The sequence below is a fragment of the Sceloporus occidentalis genome, unplaced genomic scaffold (assembly GCF_023333645.1).
Source record: "Sceloporus occidentalis isolate IW3139 unplaced genomic scaffold, rSceOcc1.0.p SCAF_6, whole genome shotgun sequence".
Taxonomy (NCBI): domain Eukaryota; kingdom Metazoa; phylum Chordata; class Lepidosauria; order Squamata; family Phrynosomatidae; genus Sceloporus; species Sceloporus occidentalis.
This window is the reverse complement of record NW_028316986.1, coordinates 135,605,828-135,617,449: the sequence shown is the minus strand read 5'-3', so window position 1 is coordinate 135,617,449 and position 11,622 is coordinate 135,605,828.

The following is an 11,622-nucleotide window of genomic DNA, read 5'->3' as shown; positions in this document are numbered from 1 at the left end:
ATGAGATTGAAAGTTTGTTTCATGTAACATTGGAGTCCTGGTGAATGGTATTAAAAAGAACACGGAACAGATGAAAGGCTTCAAAAGCTAGCAAGCACATCCATAGCTAAGGGCGCATTTTAATTTGAACTAAAATAGGCAATGAAAAAAAGCAGGTGGTAGAAGCCTTCCTCTCAAATAGGATGTGGGTTTCCATTATACATGCCGAAATTACTGTTTCCCCAATGGCTCCAGGAACGTTATAATTGTTCAGCGCATGGACTCCTCTTTCTAAACACCGTTTTCCTCAATTTACTGTGTTGTGCAGCTGAATGTGAGGTCACACTGGGCAGAAACTGTGGAGAAAAAGGAAACTAGTCCATAGAATTAAATCAGATTTAACCTATAATCAGAGGACTTAAAAAAATTGAATGCAAGAGGTTATTCAAAATTGCTAAAGTGCTTAAGAATAGTATATGAAAACACAAGTTTTAATACTCGACCAGTGAAATAAAACAGGATGTTGAGATATTCTGCTTGTTTTGTTGCACATTGGGTTGAAATTATCCACTTTTAGGTCAACAAAAGTTTAATATATCAGGACTTTAGTTTTGGTTCCCATGAAAGATAGGTCAGGCTCAGGTAGGTCAGACTTGCCCAAAGTCCTTCAGTAAGTTTGACAGCTCATTGAGGACCAGAATCCAGATCTCCCAAGTCTCAATCTAATGGAGATTTTCTACACCTCAAGAAGAGGAAAGAATCAAAGTCTATGTTCCTCTTTCTGAGATAGTCAAGATGCCCCGTATATAGAGGGAATGGACAAAAGGAAGATCAGCATTCCTGTTGCAGCAGAAAGTGAAGGACTTCCACCCACTTCCAGTCATTTCTGACTTATGGAGACCCTAAGGTGAACCTATCAGTTTATGGCCCATCGAGGGACATTCCATTACCTGCAAGAACATGTGACAAAATATTGCAACACTTACACTGGTGCTGTATTGAAACTTCTGAATTAAGAACCAGGAAAAATAAGGGATTTCTGGATCTTATCTAAATAGGTTACTTTAAAAAAATATCAAGCAATTGCTTATGAAAGTACATCGGCTAATCTTCTACGCAGAAATAAGTCCTAGTGTGTTTAGTGGGGCATTCTTGCATAGGATTGTGTTCTTTGGCAAAGTTACCTGTTCTGTCTAAACCATTAGAAACATAACTAGTTCAGCTCTGCACAGTTGTAATGTTAGATAGGAAGCATTTCTTTTCCTCATTTAATAAGAGTATTATTCCAGTCAAAGCATCCACATTGTTAATTGTGCTTCAGAGAAATACTTTTTGACTCCAAATATATGTTCTGCTTATTCTTTGTTAATAAATTAATAATACTATATAGTCTAGTAGACATTTTCAGGGGTTTGTAAAAAAAAACTGTTCTTGCTTATTTATTCTGAAGAGGAGAGTTTTAGCAAGAAGAAATATTTAAAATTCGGCAGAGCATTAAACTAGCAGCCCTGCTTTTGTAGTGTTTCATGACATCAAATACCCAAACTATTCTGTTTACCCTTTACTAAAGGCCACTCCAGCGGCAAATGTTCCAAAGGCTGCCTGTGATGTACTGTTCTAGCATCTGAATAAGCATTACGCTTCCACTCCACTCCCAAACACCGCAGTAAGTACGCTTAAGACATATTGACTGAAGTATACTTCACTGTGTGCTGCAAGAGGCCACTTATGTGGGCATAGATCTCATTGATTAAGCTGAGCTTTCTGCCAAGTCATTATGCTTGGGATTGTGGCCTCAGCTTTTATAGATCCCTGATTACCTGAAACAGTAAATCTGAGAGAACATGATCGCTCGTGGTTGGCATTTCTGGAAAGGCTGAGCCAAATCAGCAGAAAGGTTAATCATGGAAGGGTTGTGTAGCTTTTCTTCTGAAGTAACCACCAGCGTGTTTATTCTCTTATGCAGTTGCAAAGTCCTTGGGCTGAAAGTGGATTATGCACATGTGTTCACTTTCACTTTTGACTTTTGCTCGACTCTTCTGTCTCTCTCCACCATGGCAAACCTTAAGCTGACAGTACACAAAACTCCCTTTAGGAAAGGAGATTATTAGGGATCAGGGGTGCCTGTACAGCTCTGACATCTGTGCTGATGGCTGAATCTCAGCCTAATAGGGTAAAGGAAAACAAATGGATTTTAAGCTCAGTCCTCAAACTGGAGCTTGGCTTATGTCTGATACAAAATAAGTGACACAGAAACATTCAGGCATGACCTTAGATGTGAACTTTCCCCCCTTTATAATGACTATGCTGGCTTAATCTTAGTGACATATACAGGTGTCCAATTTACAGGCAGCAGAGGCCAAGGAGTCTTGGAGATGTCTCATCCATGGGGTTGTCATGGGTCAAGACAACAACAAATGTCCTTAGGGGAGCTGTTGCAGAGGTCCAAATTCTCTTCCTCCCTTGCACAATAAATCAAACCTCCCCATACCAAATTTTTTCATTATACCCCCTTAACAAGCCATTTATTGGCCAGTTGAGAGCAGGGTGGGAACCAGTGGCACAGAAGTGTCCAGCTATGTGCATGTAGCTGGATGAGCAGCAATGAGACCTCTTCCAAAATGTTCTGGGCATCCTCCAGGAGTCCTGGAGGATCATGCCATTGCTCCACATCCAGCTACAGCCTCATACAGTAGCTGGACACTTCTCCACTATCATCTTCCCTGCTCTCCAGTGGCCAATAAATGGCTATTTTGGTGGGGAGCATCAAGGTAAAGTTTGATTTCTGCATTGGCAAATAGAGGAGACAGGGAGTAATTCCATCTGGTAGAATTTTACTCTCTGTCCCCTGATAAAGAATTTCAGCTTATGTCTTTAGGTCACGCTAAAAAGGAAACAGGGGTGGGAGAGGAATCTTGCAGCACCTTTGAGAGATATATTTTAGCATGTGCTTTATGGAATTTGTTCCATTTCTTCAGATGCAATGATGGAATACATTATTAACACCACAGGCATTTAAGCAGTTATATAGGTCCAAAACATACTGCAAAAATAATCTAGTTTGAGACCGCTGCAACTGCCCTGGCTCAATTCTAGGGAATTCTAGGAACTGTAGTTTTGTGAGACATTTAGCCTTCGCTGTCAGAGAGCTCTGATGCCACAACAAACTACAATTCCTAGATTCCATGGTACTGCGCCAGGCCAGTTAAAGCGGTCTCAAATTGAATTATTTCTGCAGTGTGTTTTGAACCATAGTTATAAGATCAGAATGCAGTGATACACAGTCAGACCTTTGTATTCACAGGGGATCCCTTCTGGAACCACCGCCACCCCCACGGATAAGAAAAAATTCAGAGCCTCAAGTCCCATTGTACCTCAAGTCCTGTTGTCCTTAATGGCAGTGCAATGTGAGCACCACCATTGGGAACAATGAGGCTTGCCATCTACGGATGCATAAATTCATGGATGGCAAGCCCATGGATAGTGAGGCCCCACTATATAAAATAATGCAAATAGTGATAATGTGTGTGTATGTATCCATGCATTCAAGTCACCTGTTGCCTTATGGTGACCCTATGAATTTCATAGGATTTTCTTAGGCAAGGAAGACTCAGGGGTGATTTTTCCAGTTCCTACCTCTAAAGTGTAGCTTTCAGCAAATAATATTCATTATCCCCATCCAAATATTAACCAGAGCTGACCTTGCTTAGCTACCAAGATGAGATGAGATTTGGTGCCTTTAGGGTATTTCAATGACCATGCATTTAATTAGGAAAGTCTCTCATGAGATTTGGAGCATCTTTTACACAAAAAGGCACTCATGATCCATAATGTAGAATGAATAGGATTCAGTTGTTTTATCTTTCAGAGCTGTTGCTTTTTACGAGAGTCTCTTTATACCCTCACAAACAGCACCATGAACCATAAAGCTCAACCCAGAGGACAAACTGAACTCATCTGTTGTACCAGCACTACTCAGGAATTTCAGCATAGGCTATTGCTGTGTGAGAAAGAAATGCTTTTCAGAAGCTCCTCCGTCCCATCTGGAAAAGCAATATGGAAAAGTGTGCTCATTGGTCATGATGCCTAGAGCTGATCTCTATACATTTACGTCCTTGAGCTGAATACTCAAGTTTAAAGCCTTTCTCTGGCTTACATGTTCACTGCAACTGAGGCTGCTGGATGGACAGAATTGTTATTTATTGCTGTCAAGTCATTGTCAACTTACAATGACCTTATAAATGAGATACTTCCAATTTGCTCCAAGACACTGTGTCATCAGCTGCCCTGCTCAGGTCTTGCACATTCTGGTCCATGGCTTCCTTGAGTGTGTCAGTTCACATATAACACACTCTCTTTTGACTTCTGCCTTCTCCCTTAACAAACATTATTGTCTTTTCTAATGAATCATGCCTTTTTATGTTAAAAACAAAACTAGGTATGTGTGTGAGTTTTTTGGATGACATCTCCCAGGATTCTCCAGCCAGCCTGACGCTAAACAGTCTGGCTAGAAAATTCTGGAAGATGTAGTCCAAAAGAGTCGTTTTTCCCAGCTGTGCATAAGCAGCTCTTGAAGTCTGTCACATATTCTATGTTAAAAGCAATGAATTGGCTGTTTCCTCCTTCCCTGGAAATAAAGTGTTCCTTCACATCCCCACCCACCTACATTGCCTGGAATAACTTCAGTTTAAAAAAACCCCACCCACACATGCATTGCCTGAAATGACTTCTGTATTAAAATTCTTATGGTCCCATTGATCTTTATTTCTCAGCCTCACCACCCATCTGTAAAATGGACTCAGTAAAAATTGCCCTGCTTTAACGGTGAATAAAAGGAATAAAAGAATAAAACCTCCTTCCTTAGAGGTCTTTAAACAGAGGCTGGATGACCATCTGTTGGGGATGCTTTGATTTAGATTTCCTGCATGGCAGGGGGTTGGACTGGATGGCCTTTGGGAGTCGCTTCCAACCCTAAGGTTCTATGATTCTATTATGTAGTGATTTGAGTGCTGTCAGATTCCCCATTTGGAAACCCACTGGGTGATCTTGGGTAAGCTTACTTGCTAATTAGCTTATTTGTTGTTCACCGCTATGATCTTTGGAATAGCGGTATATAAATAAAACAAATTATTATTATTATTAAGTCACACACTCTCAGTCCCAAGGGAAGGCAATGGCAACCCCCCCCCCCCCGACCCTATCTTGGCAAGACATCATCATGATAGGTTCACCTTAGGGTCTCCATAAGTCAGAAATGACTGGAAGGCACGCAACAACAACAGGAAGCATGGTATCACTGCCTGCTCTCCTAAGCATCAGTCCAGACCATGTATTTTAAACACCCACAAAAATCTGGGTGTTGATTTTTGTCATAGGATTTCTTCCTCTACAGCCCCAACTTTCCACTGGCATCTGCAGCAGTTTGTCCTTTGCGAATCAATGTTTTTCAATTAAAGCACACAGGGTAGAAGAAAACGGATGTTAAAAAAGAAAAACAAATGACTCCAAAGTAAATTGAGTCATTAGCACTGAAAAAGAAATTACTTAACCTACATCGGAATCATCTCCTTGCTAAGGAAACCCCATGGCTCTGGCTTCTTCACTAATTTAAAAAATAAGCTTTGGTTAACCCCCTCCACCGATCTTCTGTATCTCCAGTGCAAACCCAGTAGGGAAGACACAGCTGTAAATCAGATAATTTGCAAAAATGTTACTTCTGAGCCAACCATAGAAGCACTGACAAGCAAAAATATTACTCTAGATAAACAAAGTAACGGGGGGGGGGGGGGGCAACAACACAGAAAGTTAGAAATATGGACATGAACTAAAACATGATCCATTTTAAATGTCCAAGAATGCCCGCTAGTAAGGTTGCCTGAGTACTGATTTGAATGCTTGACTACACCAGGGTTTGAATCCCTGATCAGCAATGGAAATCCACTGGGTGATCCTGGGAAGGCAAAGCAGCCCTAAAGGTAAAGATAAAAACCTCAGGGGAAATCTTGCCAAGAAAACCTTGTGATAGGCTTGCCTTAGGGTTTCCACAAGTTGGAAATGACTTCAAGGCACACAGCAACAAGAGGTGCCAGATCAGCGGCATCCCATTCTTGAAATCTTGTGGCCAAGACCTGAGACCTGGGACCCATTAACTCTTCATAATTGTAGCATTATGATTCTACTTTAACTGCCTTGGCTGAATCCTATGGGATCCTGAAGACTGTAGTTGAGAGGCACTAAAGAAGCTTTCTGACTAAGAACTCTAAATGCCATTATCATGGTGACAACGTGGCACTGCCAAAATTTCTTAAAACCTTTCACTCCTTTTCACTGTGTGCCACTGCTGGCACCAATTTGTCACGATGAGACTCTCTTTAGATGCCTGCACTCTGGGTTTCAAATTTCTCCCCCACTTGGCATCAACTATTCTTTGACAGCCACACCCCCCCTATCTAAGGTGTCCCAAACCTAAAAGACATTTCTCAATGTTGGTAACATTTTAATGTGTTTCTGAAATCATTTTAGCGGCTTGTTCAAACAAAGTAATAATTTTATTTACAAGTCAGGCTGAATACAGTATCTCTTTTAGTGATGGCATTCACAATGGATACAATGTATAAATACTTTATTAGTTACACCATTTAACAGTTTCTTTAGCTTTTCTTTCTTTCCCTCTTTCTGTTTGCATCGCAGATGAAACTGACTTCCATTGGCCCAATACCAGTTACAGTATCTGGCCATGGCACTGCTCCGCAAGCAAGGAACGTCAAGGATGTCCCATTTGTTATCAGTGAAACATTGGCAGTTGTGACCGACATATCCATCCTGTTTGTAGAGTAAGTAATAATCAAGGGCAAAACCACTAGAATTTACATTAATACAATTCATATTCAAAATGCATGCTAAAAGCAAAACTACAAAGATAAATCAATTTGCGGCACCCAAAGAGTGAATTAGCCTTTCCAGTAGACTGCTTATTTGAGGAGCTAAACTGTGTAGCAGACCAAATTTAATTGGCTGACCTTTTGGGAAAGTGCATGGCTGGCAAGGTTTAGTTCTTAATATTTTAATAGCCGAAAACATTGTTAGGAAAACATTGGAGGAACAACAGTGTTATGGACAGATTAACACTAATGGCAGGACTGCCCCTTACCATGAGGCAGAGTGAAGCAGCTGCCTCAGACAGTCCAGTTTGGCTGCAATGTCGTCTCGGTGTAGTGTCAGTGTACACAGGGAGACACACAACATGACAGCTATGCAAACCTCATATAGAGTAGTAACACTGAGTAACACGTATCAGTGAATAGATGCCCTTGTGCATCTATCTATCTACTCATTGTGCAATGTGTCCTTAGTTATTTCACACCTGGACTATTATAATAGCCTATTACAGTTTGCCTTCCTTCTCTTACTCCTGTGTTTTTAATTATGCTGTTCAGGTTGTCTTAAACTTCCCTAAATGCTTACATGTCATTTCCCCATATAGATCACTCCATTGGCTATCAGGTCAGGCCAGGGCTCACAAGCTTTTGGTCCTGGTATTTAAGGCCCTGCATTTTAACTTCCCTAGTAGCTGGCAGTTTAGCTAGCATGATATCTTTAAAATTATTGGTGATTTCACTAACATGTTTGCATCAAGGCTGTGAGCGTTTCACGATCTGGTCCCACATTTGTGGAACAGTCTTCCTTTGAACCTCTGGCTAAAGGAGGATCTTACCCACTTTCATAAAGGGTTGAAGATCTTCCTCTTGATTCACCGGATTAAGTTGCTGAGTGTGCCTAAGGTAGAAAAGATGGATAGTGACTGATAAAAGTTTGTTTTTAGTATACTGGTATATTATTTTAGTATTTTAGCATTTTATAGTGTTGGGTTTTATTGATTATATATGTTTGATGTTCTGCCTTTTGGTGGAAAGTGCATTATAAATACTTATCATTATTATTACTCACAATACATCATATATGATGCTCAACTGCAGCCCATAAGGTACAATTGCAACATGCAATATACAATGTGAAATTTCTGTGCAAAAATATAAGAGGAACAGGCTGTCAGCGCAACTCCTCTTCTGCCACCATCAGTAGAATACATCTATTGCACAAGGCTGACTTTTTGGTCTCGCATGTTTAGCGTGACTTATGCATGTGTATTTCCCTAACTGGTTGCCAGCCTATGAGTGATATGTAAGGACACAAAATGTTTGTTGGGTAATAGGTGATTATTATACTTTTACTGCTGGGGAAAAGGAAGAGGTCCTTGTGTCTCAAGTGCCCAATCATCACCACCATCATCATCTGCCTTGTTTAGGATGATTTGTATCTTGGATTTAGGGGGTGGGTGGCTTTATTGCACCAGCTCAGACAGGCTAGTCCTGATAACAGTATGTGATCAGTTCTTGAAGTGGATCAGCCTAAAATCAGATACACCGAAATTTTTCAGGATCTCTACGTATGATTTTTTAAAATCATAATACTTCTAAATGTTGGGATTAAGCTCACTTTTCTCTCTTCCTGATAGAAAGTGGCCTTGTTGACCTTCAGTAGAAACCAAAATGTAGAAGGCTTGCCAAGACTAGTTTTAAAAAGGTATGCAGGGCTGTCATGTCAAACCTCCCCTCTTGGGTTCTTTTTGAACTAATAAACACATTTCAACCTCAAACACTAAAGAAGAAGCTGAGGCTCTTAGTAAACAAAAATCTCGACACACATGAAAATGCTCCTTTAGCTTAAATGGGAATGCTTTGATGCAGATGAATGTGGGTGTCTCTAGCTAAGTTTCTTGGCCTTTGAAAAAGAACAATGAAAGTGTATCTGACACATTTCAGTCCCATTGTTGAGACACACACCTGCATTCTCACACACACTATCAAGCTTTATAAGTATTTCATGATGCATACTGCCACCCATTTGAGAGTCTGTAGCTCAAATCTTTTACTTAATTAGTTAGCTAAAATGAAACTACTGTGTTCCCTCCACCCACCCCCGCTTTCCTCATGGACTTCATTTTTTTAATGGTTGCTTGCTTCTGATAAAGCCAGCTTGTTGAACTATAATATCTGAATCTGGGCCAAGAAGCTTGAGCAATATCACTTTATGACTATTTGAAACTGCAATCTCTTTCCTTTACTCACATACTTGTACTTGATACAGGTGCCATACACGCAGAGTAGGATTGTTTTATCTACAGTTGGGTGCAAAATGTGTAATTGGGAGGGAAATGTGCAGCTTGAAAAATGATAATGTTCAGCTGAAAAAAATAGGAAGGAAAGTTGTTTATTATATTATCAAGCATTTAAATGACAGTCATTTATAACACAGTCTTGGGTGAAAGCAGGTTAAACCCAGTTTTGGCAGTACACATATGATTAGGCATCAGATATGGCCTTTATACTCATGTAAGTATCAGTTGGGAGTTACATTAGCGAATGAACCATTGAATTGTCCTGTTAATTAATAAGCTGAGTCAGATTCAGACAGTAAATGAGTACCTGCTTATAGCAACTGCATAGTTACTGTACAATAACATGGAACATTAAATAATAGTCACGGCATTGCAGTTTTTCCTGTGTTTTCTTGGCAAGATTTGTTCAGAGGGGGTTTTCCTTTGTCTTCTTCTGAGGGTGAAAGAGTATGATTTGTCCAAAGTCACCCATGGGCAAACAGGGATTCAAGCCCTGGTTTCCAGAGTCATAGTCCAACACTCAAATCACTACACCATGGTGGCTCTCTGCAATTACAATGACCAATGCACAAAAGTACTGCACAGAGGAAGTGTGCATTCACATGCTACTCTGTGTATTTCAATGCACCACCACACACACAATAATTGCACATATGCAAATATGCTTATGCCAACACCTGATGAAAACGACTCTTGCACGTTGTTTTCAAAAACCCACTCTGATGTTTTGTTATGTCGGATGTGCTTATGTAACCGTTTTTTAATTCAATAAAATTCATTAAAAAAAACATTCTGCATACACAGCACAACCTAATAGGATGGTGGTCAGTAGTTGTCAGATCTACAGTTATAGCTCTCTTTCTTTTAAAAAAATCATCAGTCATAGGCCACTCAGTGGTTAAACATATTTAAAGATGGAGTGGGCTTATTGCCTATAAAACAGCTTGGCAGAACAATAACTGCACATTTTGCCCCACAACTCCATTCCTACAAAGACAAGAGAGTTCCATTTAGAAAATGGAAGCTTAGAATCTGGGCCAACCTATTTGCCAAATGAGCACTGGGTGCCATCCTAGAAACTGGGTAAAATGTGTGCAACCATGATGGATGGCAACCATAATTTGGAACTTTACATGTTGGACTCTATGTATGTCACGAATGCTGGGAGCAGATTCAATGTCCCACCATATGTAAAAAGTGAACATCTGGACTGACTATTCTTTTTTTTTTTCAAAAGAAAAAAACCCTATATCCTTCAAGCAGCTGTGCCTAACTACACAATCCTGCAGTATATTTGCACCAGCAACATTTTCCATGTGCCAGGTCCACTATACTATTCTCTGCACTTTGTCCAGGTTCATATTTTAATTCAAAGGAAAGAGAAATGGGAGAAAATAGACTGAAAATAATCTGCATGTGTACAGCCATTGTGGCTTCTTGAACTTTATATGCAATTGGTAGGCTGACACATCTCGTCAGCATCAAGTTGCCCAAGATTCAGTATTTGTCTGGTATAACTTTTCTGCAATGGGGAGAAACGCTACATTTTAGATTTATATTGCTTTGAGTTTAAAACTTTGACCAAAAGTGTGTCACTTCAGTTGATTCAGAATTCTGAATAGAAACAAAATTGGCCATGCAATAGTACTGTGGCAGGACAGAAATACTAGCAGAACAGGAACCGCTGAGATGAAATGCTGTATTCTGTGTATGAAAAATGTGTGGGTCAAAAGCAGTGTTTCAAATCACTTTGAATGGGTATTCATGCGTAGAGAAAGTTTATACTGAAGACTGGAGCCTTGGGGAGCACTTCACTGTGGTGTTTAAGGAGAGTTAGTACCAGTGATAAATGACAGAACTGCAGAAGGTAACCTCGGCAAGAAGAAAAGGTCAGAATATAACATGTTTGCTTTCAATTTCTGGAAGAAGGTCCACATTTTTACACAGACTTCATGCTGCATCCTGCGCTTTGTGTAGTCACTATTTTATTTAGGGATTTTCATTTCTGATAAATGGTTTCTCTATGAGCAATAAATCGAGATTGACTGTCCTATTTCTCCAATTAAATATGCACAGTGTCAAAGCCTTAGACTGGTAGAATAATTCTTTTGCTCTTGATTATTATAGACTTGTTGTCGACTTATAATTCAGTAAGTGAACTCTGCTGGAAAGCATTGCATTTCAGAAAACAAGAACGTTTTGATTGCAGCATTATCTATCATGCTGATGGCTTATTTCTACATGCATGTTCATGTTTGATGTTGCAAACCAGCTCTTTTCCAGAGTTATGTGTCTTTAGGTTTACTTATATAATGTAAATGATGTTCAGCAGAGCTGGCTCTACTGTTAGGCAGAGAGAGGTGGTCAAGTCAAGAGGCAGATGCTGGATGATATGGAGACAGTAGTGGCCGTCTCTTGGCTGTTAGAGGATGGAACTGGACATGTCCCAGGCAATCCTTGCACCT